The sequence below is a fragment of the Helianthus annuus genome, chromosome 1 (genome assembly GCF_002127325.2).
Source record: "Helianthus annuus cultivar XRQ/B chromosome 1, HanXRQr2.0-SUNRISE, whole genome shotgun sequence".
In the NCBI taxonomy this organism is placed as follows: Eukaryota; Viridiplantae; Streptophyta; class Magnoliopsida; order Asterales; family Asteraceae; genus Helianthus; species Helianthus annuus.
In genome coordinates this window covers 137665832-137677908 of record NC_035433.2, presented here as the reverse complement: position 1 = coordinate 137677908, position 12077 = coordinate 137665832, and positions in this window count along the sequence as shown.

The following is a 12077-nucleotide window of genomic DNA, read 5'->3' as shown; positions in this document are numbered from 1 at the left end:
TAACTAAAAACACCACCAACTTTCACAATCCATAAACACATCAAACACATTAAACACCACCCATCCGCCCAACCGTAAACTTAAACATGAATATATACAAAGGTGCACAAAATGAGAACAAGACACAACCTGATTAGTAAATCAGCAGTGTTGGTAGTGATGCAGCTGCGGTAATCGGACCGGTTCATAAACATCTCTTGGATTCGCCGATATCTCAATGGGGATGTTGCCAAACATCCCCACACTTGAATCATTGCATCCACGAGGATTGAAACGTAATAACCTGCCAAAACACAAACACAACACCACAACAAAACCAAACAAAGCAAAACAAAACTAAACAAAACACAAATACAATACTCTACAACCTCGGGCTGCCTCCCGAGAGCGCTAAGTTTAAAGGTCTTCAGCTAGACCATACCTGATATGCGTTATGGTGGTCTTAATGCACACTTACCCGCAGCATTTCCAACAAATGCCCGGAAATTTACATGCCATCTCCATAGATTTGTCAGTATATTTGGCATGTTAAAGCTGCTCCTACGGGCTTTGCTAGTCCACTTCATGACATATACCTTAATGTCTGGTAGTTTCACCCTTCTCATCTTGTTCCTCGAACCCTCTTCCCCACACTTGTTAATTTGAATCATTGATATGGGAAGAGGTTCGGTGCACATATCCATCCCATCAGCCTGCTCTACCTCATAATCTGCACACATCATCTGATCTACAAGTGACTCTTCATCAGATAAAGGACTCATTGGTGTGGTATTATCCTCCACAACCTCCTCCTTCATGTGAGAATAATCTCTAATATCGTCAGGTAATGGTGAGAGGCGTTCTTCTATCTCTATCTTCAATTTTAAAGTATGACACTTAGAAACCAAGCAGCTGATTCGGTCTACAACGGACAGGTTGGGTGTTGCTAAATATTGCTCGAGTTTGGACAAAGTTACTTCCAATACAGCAAGCTCTTTTTCCTCCTCGGTCTCATAAAATAAATACCCTCGGGCTCAGAATATTCTTCGGGATGATATTGTCGATATCCCTGATACGGTCTATAGATGCGCGCTTCCATCATCTTTTTATTCCAATACTTCGGGTTTTCCGAATACACCGGGCACACATCATAATCATAAGTGTGATCGCGACCGCAACAAAAACATAGACCATCCATCCTTGCCTCATAATAAACTTCCTCGTCCCGCTCATATCCATATGAATAATAGTCATCCTCCATTTCTGATTCATAATCGTCAACGTATGATGGAGGTGGAAGCTGTGAAACATAAGACACCGGTTTTCCATGTGCCCTCCTGTAGTGAGCCTCGCGGCAACCAATACATGCACAGTCTAATATTCCAGAAATTAAAGAACAAACATAATTGTCACAAATAAAACCTTACATCCGAGACGATCACCAAGCAAACCTAGCCGCTCATAGTGTTATGAACCATCATCACAATCGAACCTTTGTCCATTGGAATCAAAAACAAAGTCTTCATGTTTAGATCACTCAAGAACACCTTAGAACACCCCAAATTCGCCCCTTAGGAGTTACAAAACGAATGGGAATGATTAGATGATGAAAAGGCACCATAAACAACCTTAAATGAGGGAGTTACAAGTTTCACGCTGGCCTCCACCGTAAATTACGGTACCACCGTAAGTTACAGTGGCTTAAAATGGTTTACGGTGGAGTTAAACTGAGTTAGGGCATCAATTTTTGTCAGAGTCTACCGTAAATTATGGTACCACCGTAAGTTACGGTAGGCTTCAGCAATCAATTTTTGTTTTCTTCATAACTTTCTCGTTTGAACTCCATTTTCTTCACCGTTTTCGCCTACGTTCTCGTAATTTCATCCTCTGTCATGTTATCTTCTTAATTCTTCAATTCCAAAATTTTATTTTTTTCATTTATTCTCCGTCTTTCAATCTACAATCCAGTCGTGTCTATTCGAAGCTTTATTTCCATACTTTTAAGCTCTAAATGTACCTGAAACACAAGCAACCGTAGTTATCTAATTCAAGACAATTACATGATCAAATGAGGGATTCACTCGTCTTTTAACACACTTAAGGGTTGTCCCATGGACCACCCGTCACATCCCCACACTTAACCGTTGCTTGCCCCAAGCAACCCATTACAAATCATTTTCAAAACAAGCGATCAATGTAAACCAAGCAAAAACAAACAATCCTTTTACTAACCCCTTTTTAACACCCAACCAATGCACCCCTCGCTGTGTCTCTCATCTCGGCAACAAGTAAGCACTAGCAACTATGAGCTAGACACACAAAAGGCAAACGGGTGGTTCACAACTATAGGCTTGTACCTAAATCGGTCCTTCTCCTAACAAGTGCCAAACATGAATGCAAATCAAAGGGCTTTAAGGTTGTAACGTGGCTAGGTGTACGGGTAGGAAATGGAATATATATGTAGTAGCGAAGGACTTGACCCGATCTTTTATTACACAATGAAACAAACAATAAACATGACATAACTTCTATATACAAGACAACTCAACATCACTTTTTTTTCTTTTTCATTGCTTTTTCACTTTTTTTTTTCTTTTTTTTTCATTGCGTTTTTTTTCTCTTTTTTTTCTTTTTTTTTCTTTGTTTTCTTTTTTTTTCAATCAAATATTCAACATAACACTATAACATATCTACACACTACTAAAACAACTACTAACACTATAAGACCGGGTTAAGTCGGGTAAATGTTTGGGAAACTAGCTAAGGGGTAACAAATGATCGGCTTTTAGGCACAAAATGGGCAACTAAATGTCCAAACCCCCGCCCCTCTCGCAACCATGCTCATATATATAATTAATGAGGTCCAACCCCCCAAATCCCACACTCGCACTCACCAAGACGAGGCTACCTAGTTGCCCTTATCCTTTTTACATTCACATTCAACTAAGTACTCAAACCGAATTAAGGCACAAGTTCTTATACACCCCCACCCGTTGCCACTCTCATCAAGACAAGTATTATTTATTTACATGTGTGGCTTCAACTCTCACCAAGAACAAAGGGTATTAAGGGTTGCCGGTGCATCATTTGGGGTTAATCCACGGTGTTCAAATTCTCACATTGTTTAGCTTGATTTAAAAATTTTCAAAAACCTCAAAATTTCTCCCCATCCCCACACTTGGGATACATTGACCCCAATGTACGGTTTTGGGAAGATTTGATCGCTTAACTCTTTAACATCACCCAAAAGCTGTTCAACTCAAACCACAAATTTCTTTTTAGTTTTTTTTATATATATAACTAAAAACACCACCAACTTTCACAATCCATAAACACATCAAACACATTAAACACCACCCATCCGCCCAACCGTAAACTTAAACATGAATATATACAAAGGTGCACAAAATGAGAACAAGACACAACCTGATTAGTAAATCAGCAGTGTTGGTAGTGATGCAGCTGCGGTAATCGGACCGGTTCATAAACATCTCTTGGATTCGCCGATATCTCAATGGGGATGTTGCCAAACATCCCCACACTTGAATCATTGCATCCACGAGGATTGAAACGTAATAACCTTCCAAAACACAAACACAACACCACAACAAAACCAAACAAAGCAAAACAAAACTAAACAAAACACAAATACAATACTCTACAACCTCGGGCTGCCTCCCGAGAGCGCTAAGTTTAAAGGTCTTCAGCCAGACCATACCTGATATGCGTTATGGTGGTCTTAATGCACACTTACCCGCAACATTTCCAACAAATGCCCGGAAATTTACATGCCATCTCCATAGATTTGTCAGTATATTTGGCATGTTAAAGCTGCTCCTACGGGCTTTGCTAGTCCACTTCATGACATATACCTTAATGTCTGGTAGTTTCACCCTTCTCATCTTGTTCCTCGAACCCTCTTCCCCACACTTGTTAATTTGAATCATTGATATGGGAAGAGGTTCGGTGCACATATCGATCCCATCAGCCTGCTCTACCTCATAATCTGCACACATCATCTGATCTACAAGTGACTCTTCATCAGATAAAGGACTCATTGGTGTGGTATTATCCTCCACAACCTCCTCCTTCATGTGAGAATAATCTCTAATATCGTCAGGTAATGGTGAGAGGCGTTCTTCTATCTCTATCTTCAATTTTAAAGTATGACACTTAGAAACCAAGCAGCTGATTCGGTCTACATCGGACAGGTTGGGTGTTCCTAAATATTGCTCGAGTTTGGACAAAGTTACTTCCAATACAGCAAGCTCTTTTTCCTCCTCGGTCTCATAAACATAAACACCCTCGGGCTCAGAATATTCTTCGGGATGATATTGTCGATATCCCTGATACGGTCTATAGATGCGCGCTTCCATCATCATTTTATTCCAATACTTCGGGTTTTCCAAATACACCGGGCACACATCATAATCATAAGTGTGATCGCGACCGCAACAAAAACATAGACCATCCATCCTTGCCTCATAATAAACTTCCTCGTCCCGCTCGTATCCATATGAATAATAGTCATCCTCCATTTCTGATTCATAATCGTCAACGTATGATGGAGGTGGAAGCTGTGAAACATAAGACACCGGTTTTCCATGTGCCCTCCTGTAGTGAGCCTCGCGGCAACCAATACATGGATGTCGTGGACCCCCGCACAATCTACACGTAAATAAGCTGAAATTTGTGTAATGCCCTGTCATCCTGCACAACACAACTCAACTACCAAGTGTAAATCATGAACATAAAAGAAATCTTTTTGTTTTTTTTTTATTTTTTTTTCAAACTAACACACAAGATAACACACGTTGCGCACTACTCCCCGGCAACGGCGCCAAAATTTGACGTGCTTGCGGAGGTACACGCAAATTTAATCCAATTACAACTAATTAGCTAGCGGTAAGTGGGTATCGAACACAGGGAGTTTGTGGAATATGTGCTATCTCGATGTATGTCTAACTTCACTAAAGTAAACTAAATTGAAAGAAAAATAAATTTCAATGTTTGGGTTGATTGGTTTTAATTAACTAAATTAAACTAAATTAGATTACAAATCAAGGTTAAGTTTTATAACAAGATAAGAGGATAGTGATCATCCCGAGTTTCAGGTTTTAAGGGACAACTAACGTTCATGTTCAACTGGAAAGAACCAGATAGACATGGCTCATGTAAGATCAATTGTTTGTGATGAAAGGGAACTAAGTACTCGGATTCCTAGAACGCAAGGTTGTTATCCGATGACCAATCAACACATATCCAACCCTAATCCCTCCCATGATATCTCGATTGCCAACGGCACCAAGAACGTATGGTTTAGAACTATGATCAAACATACATCAACAATTTACAAACAACCAATCAAACACCATAATAAACTAACAACACATGCACAGTCTAATATTCCAGAAATTAAAGAACAAACATAATTGTCACAAATAAAACCTTACATCCGAGACGATCACCAAGCAAACCTAGCCGCTCATAGTGTTATGAACCATCATCACAATCGAACCTTTGTCCATTGGAATCAAAAACAAAGTCTTCATGTTTAGATCACTCAAGAACACCTTAGAACACCCCAAATTCGCCCCTTAGGAGTTACAAAACGAATGGGAATGATTAGATGATGAAAAGGCACCATAAACAACCTTAAATGAGGGAGTTACAAGTTTCACGCTGGCCTCCACCGTAAATTACGGTACCACCGTAAGTTACAGTGGCTTAAAATGGTTTACGGTGGAGTTAAACTGAGTTAGGGCATCAATTTTTGTCAGAGTCTACCGTAAATTATGGTACCACCGTAAGTTACGGTAGGCTTCAACAATCAATTTTTGTTTTCTTCATAACTTTCTCGTTTCAACTCCGTTTTCTTCACCGTTTTCGCCTACGTTCTGGTAATTTCATCCTCTATCATGTTATCTTCTTAATTCTTCAATTCCAAAATTTTATTTTTTTCATTCATTCTCCGTCTTTCAATCTACAATCCAGTCGTGTCTATTCGAAGCTTTATTTCCATACTTTTAAGCTCTAAATGTACCTGAAACACAAGCAACCGTAGTTATCTAATTCAAGATAATTACATGATCAAATGAGGGATTCACTCGTCTTTTAACACACTTAAGGGTTGTCCCATGGACCACCCGTCAGAACTCGATTAAATTTGAGTACAGCATATCATCCCCAAACAGACGAACAAAGTGAAAGAACGATTCAAACCCTCGAAGACATGCTCAAGGCATGTGTAATAGATTTTGGTGGAAACTGGTATGATCATCTACCCTTAATTGAATTCTCCTATAACAATAGTTATCATGCAAGCATTGAAGCTGCCCCGTTCGAAGCACTGTATGGACGCAAGTGTATTACTCCGGTTTGTTGGGCAGAAATAGGAGAAAGCCAATTATCAGGTCCTGAAATTGTGCAAGAGACCACCGATAAGATAACTCAAATCAAGTTTCTCAAGCACAAACGACTCGTGCTGGTCAAAGTCAAGTGGGATTCGAAAAGAGGATCCGAATACACCTGGGAGCTGGAATCAGAGATGAAGCGAAAATATCCACACTTATTTTAGTAAATCTCGAGGACGAGATTTTAAATAAGGTGGGGAGGATGTAAGGACCTTCAAAAATGTCCTTAAACGACCCGTAAGTGAAAACCCGGACCCCTGAAACCCTAATGTACATGAAAAACCAAGAAAACAAGATTTTTGGTCCTCTCGCGGACCGCGTAAAGGTTAAGCATACCCTTACGCGGGCCGCGTCAACTAGAATTTGACTGGATAAGCGTCCCAGGCCACGTGTCACACACGTGGCACACCTACTCGTGACACGCTAGCCCTAGTCTACGCCTAGGTGGCTCTCGCGGCCGCGTAAAAGCCTGTTAAGGCTTACGCGGGCCGCATAAAACTCAAATTTCAGCTATAAATAGCTTAGGCCATGAGCAGTTCACAGGTGTCGAAACCAAAACTCAAAAACAAAGTTAGGCTACTCAAATTCGAAATTTACTTTAGCGATGCACTGCCACGATACCGGGTATTAACTCGATCGCTGCTACGATTCAGTGTCCGATCGATTGAAACTATCCGATGAATGTTTAAGTGCTGCCCACATTAGGGTTATATTTTGTCATTCGTCGTAAATTTGATGGATGTTTAGCATTGCACTTTGTCATTCGTTGTGAGGGTTTGTATCTCGTGAGTTATCGTAAATGCTGTATTAGTTACTAACCTAGTTCGTATGCGTTGTTGTTTAAACTAGGTTATCAGGCTTATCAGTAGGCTAAACTCTGACCGTTTAAACTTGCAATGTGAGTCATTCTCTTTTTATCAACAATGTTTTACAATACTCCAAATTATTTTCAAAGTTAAAAATACAGGGATTAAGTCGTGGTTATCTAGAATCACTGGCTAGTGGGGTATTGTGCACATTACTAATTTCTCACTGTTAGGCTAATAAATCCTAACAAGGATAATCATCACTATGTGGGTGAAAGGACCCAATAGTGGTATGACCATCGTCACCAGGAGGTGACACGGCGCCAGATAAAAATAAGATAGAAGCCATTGTAATCGCTCTTATGTTGTAATTTATAGCTATGTGTCATTTCATCAAATGGAGTGACTCACCAGTATTTCCCCGCTGACAAAATATTTTTAAAACATGTTTCAGGGGACCTACTGTGAATCAAGGAAATGTGCTACGGAGCACTCCCAAGCTTGAAGTACTGGCTCAAATAAATAAATAAACATGTTTTGTAAAATCAGGGAATTCTTGTGGAATTCATCTATTGTAAATTGCGGGGTTTATCCCAAATTATGAAATAAAATAATAATCGGGCATTTTCAAGTTTAAACAATCCTGCTAGACTTCTGTTGTACCATAGGTTTCTGTCCCGTGGCTCCTGGATCGGGTCAAACCGGGGCGGGGGCCGTGACACGGGAGGGTGCCCCCCTCCCGAACTTTTCGACGCGTAGTGTTATGAACAGTACATTCGTATAGAAATTTTTAGGTATATATGTTTTCGCCCTCCCGGAATTGGGAAAAATCGACCCCCAAGCTTCGCCAATGAGGCGGAGAGTACCCGGGGAGTACTCGGACATGTTAAAATATAAAGAAATTAGTTTTCAGAAATTATATATATGTTAAATAACATTAATTTACTAATATGATAGGCATAAAAATTATGTTTCATTTTTTTAAGTCAAACTTGGCCCGAGTTGACCTACTAGATCCGATTATGCCCGAGGTTGACCATGTTTAATTGATTCCGAGTAACTAGGCAGAGTTGAAGAAAGTCGTCTCGGCAACATACCTTGTAGCAACTACTCGGGGAGTACTCGGCCTTGGAGACCTTATTTTACAACCATGGTTAAAAGGGTCTACCCGCCAACCCGACTGGGTTAACCTGAACCCGACCCGTTTAGCTAAGCGGGTTTATGGGTTCAATCTGAGTCTAACCCAATAACCCAAACCTATAAATTTCGTGTTAGGAGTCATGTTTTATATCATATCATAAATAAATTCACATCGCTAAGGGCGGGGGGGGGGGGGGGGGGTAGGGGCGCCTATCACTCACCACTCACCCATCACTCACAACATCCAATCAATTTCCGCCATGTCATCGAACATTATTCCATCACTAGTGATGGATTTTAGTGGAAATGCTCATCACTCACCAAACACTATCAAAATCATTCATAAAAAAGCAAAACTGAATTGCATCAAGTTTTCAACGCGTTTTTGGATCTACGCGTGGTCATCACCGGCGCGACGGTATTCCACACTTATAACGTGTGGTCGATCACCCCATAACGGGGCGCCCCGTACCCCCTAAGACTATCTCCATTGGTGACTTTCTTCCAACCTAGATTGCCCAAATAAATTAAAGAAAAAGGAAAATTCTATTTTTCTCCATAACCTGGTTGGCCAAGCAACCCAAGGTTGCAAGAGGTTGCCGATGCTCTTTTGCCACTTGTTAAAATTGGATTGATTCCATCTTCTAATTTTCTTTTTTATTTTATTTTCTAACTACAATTCCCTCAATAATTTAATTACTCAAATAATTTTTAATATTTAAACTTAGTAACAAAACTAAATACACCATATTTTCTAAAATAAATTTGTGAACAATACGATATAAATTTTATTAAAAACGAAGTTCGTTTGAAAAAATATATTTTCTAGTATATTATATATATTGGTTGTTTAACTTTTTTATTTTTATATTAAAAATAAGTAACTTTTATTTATTTAAAAATAATAATTGGTTCAATTATTATTTACATTTATTTAATAAAAATTAGGTTGGGTTGAGTTGTGGATGTGTGTTAAAAATTGAGTTAGGTTGGATTGTGTATGTGGAAGAGAGAGAAATTAGTTTTTTTTTTATTAAAGGTTGGGTTGAGTTGGGTTGTGATTTGTGAATGTGGATAGTCTAACAATACTAGTAGTTTAGTACTATGAAATGAAGTATGAACTTAGCGCATGAATCAATGCAAAACCCTTAAGAATATTATCTTGGGTAAATTACTTTTTGAGTCCTTGTGTTTTATGGGTTTTAACCATTTGAGTCTAAAAGCAAAAAAGTTTAACAATCTGAGTCCCCATAAGAATTTTCTTTAACCATTCGAGTCCAAATTTCTAACTTCATCCACCAAGTCTGTTAACTATGAGGGTAATTTGGTCATTTACACATAAAGCACAAGTCTTATATGCACATCAAGTCTCTTTTCTCTCTCTCTCTCTCTCTCTCTCTCTCTCTCTCTCTCTCTCTTAACCGAATTTCCAAAAATGAAAGAACATATTCTAATCATACCTTGAGGTAAACGTCTACAGCTCTGTAAAGTCCGTCATCATATACCCTTGCCTGTTCCGGTAACTCAAACGCAAGCTCCAAAAAGTTCTCCGACTTCAGATTAGTATCCAAAGCAATTTCCGACAAGTAACCATCGATTAACTTTCCTACAAGCATTAACTCCACAAATCTGTTACGATTATGTTCGTCACCGCGTCTTCATCATCAATTAAAACCGCAGTTGTTGTTATCTGTTCTACTATATGTAGAAAGTGAGCTAGAATCCTTTGTACGTAACGATAGTTTCCAGCAGCTTCTTTTGTTCAACCTCTGAAGGTATAGACAAAGACGAAGACCTCCTACCAGTATTCTTCCGTCATCTCCAACACTTCTCCGGCACACCGGAGTGGAGCGATTTTTAGCGGCGTCGGCTCGATTTTAACGGCGTAACAGTATTTAACAGCAGCCTCAAACGTTTCCGATCCTCTTGGAAAATCCGGTAGCGTGATGTGAGCATGCTCCGTATCTGTTTCTTCTCGTATCTATTCGTTTTTTGAATTTTCAGACACACTTTCAGCAGTGTCATTCTTTTCTTGCTCGGTAATCATCTCGGCCCACAATCTTCACCACTGGTCATCTAGAAAGAGTCACCTTCTCTGATCATCTCTCTGTTCCGGCTCTCATTCTCTCTGAATCTCTCTCTTAACTGTTTCTCTCTCTAGATTTTTCTGTAAATAGAAAGTGTGAAAGTGTGTGTGGGAGTTTTCTTATGGAAGAAGAAAAGGAAAGAAGAAGTGGAAGAGGGAGAAAGAAAGACCAGAGACATGAAGGGTGAAGAAAGAGATAGAGAGAGTTTTGTATTTTTTAAATATACGGGTATTTTATGTCACACCCCAACCGATGGCGGAAACATCGGGATGCGACGTACAAACTGCTCAAAACATCATAACACTACATGTGACAATATATTTAAATTTCATTTATTAAAATTTCAAAGTTTCATACATTGTCATAAAAGGAAATAACAAACATTAAACATAGTTTATTTCAAAAGTGGGTTTCTAGGCCATCCTATTCATTTCTTCAAATCTTGACTTCCTCATCCTGCAGTATGCATTTAAAATAAAGTCAACAAAACATGTTGGCGAGTATACAAGTTTGATAATAGTATAATATGTTTGAAATAGATTAACATGCTCAAATCCACGTGACTATATGATTTCATATTAACAGTTATACTCGTAACGATGAAATCTATGTGTTCAAACCAAAGTTTAACGCAATTAACATAGCCTAACCCTAGAAGGGTGGTAAATGAGTAGCATAGAATAAACCTAACAATACCCATAATATTATGGGAGGGGCGTTTCTCAACCTACAGCGCTGCCATTGTTAGGGGAGGCTTGCAAAGTTAATGAACACATAGTCATAAATGTTTAACAGTAGCATAACGTGATTAACATGAGTCAAATAGATTCACATGAAAGGTGGATTGAGGGTGCAAAAATGTTTAGCATAGTGTGTTTGATATAGAAATGCATACAGCACCCAAAATGTGATAAAATAGAAAATGAGTCATGTATACTCACCTTAGGTTGCGTTGCGTTTTTCTTGGAAAAGATTAAGAATCAAGGGATTGTCCAAGAGGATGTGCACAACAGATTTACCCTATTAATTTTGAGGATTTGGGAATTTAGAGATTATTTAAATAACAAGGCATTTATAGAATAATATTAACATTTCTAAAATAATAATCATATGTCTCATTTTTATAGTTTGTATTTAATGAAATACATGTCAATTTATTTATAATTAAGTGAGTAAAAATAAATACGGATTTTTATATGTTATTAAAATAATAATTCTGATTTTACCAAAATATTATAAATATTATTACTAAAATTCTGGATTATAAAGGTTATAATTTCTAATTATTATATATATATTAAATAAAAATTCGGATATATATAAAGTAATAATTCTGATTATTATTATATAATAATTCTGATTATAAAATATTAATTCTGATTTAATAAAATAATAAATCTGAATAATTCAGATTTTAAATAATAATCTAAAAATAAATCTGATTATTTTGTTGTAAAAATTCTGATTATTAAAAAGAAACAGGAAATAATAAATTTCTGTTATAAAAATCTGATTTAATAATATTTATAAATCTGATTAATAATAATTATATTAATAAATCTGTTTAATAATAATAATTATTCTGAATTATTTTAATAATAATATAGTAATAATATATTTGATTAATATTAATAAATAAATCTGATTATTAA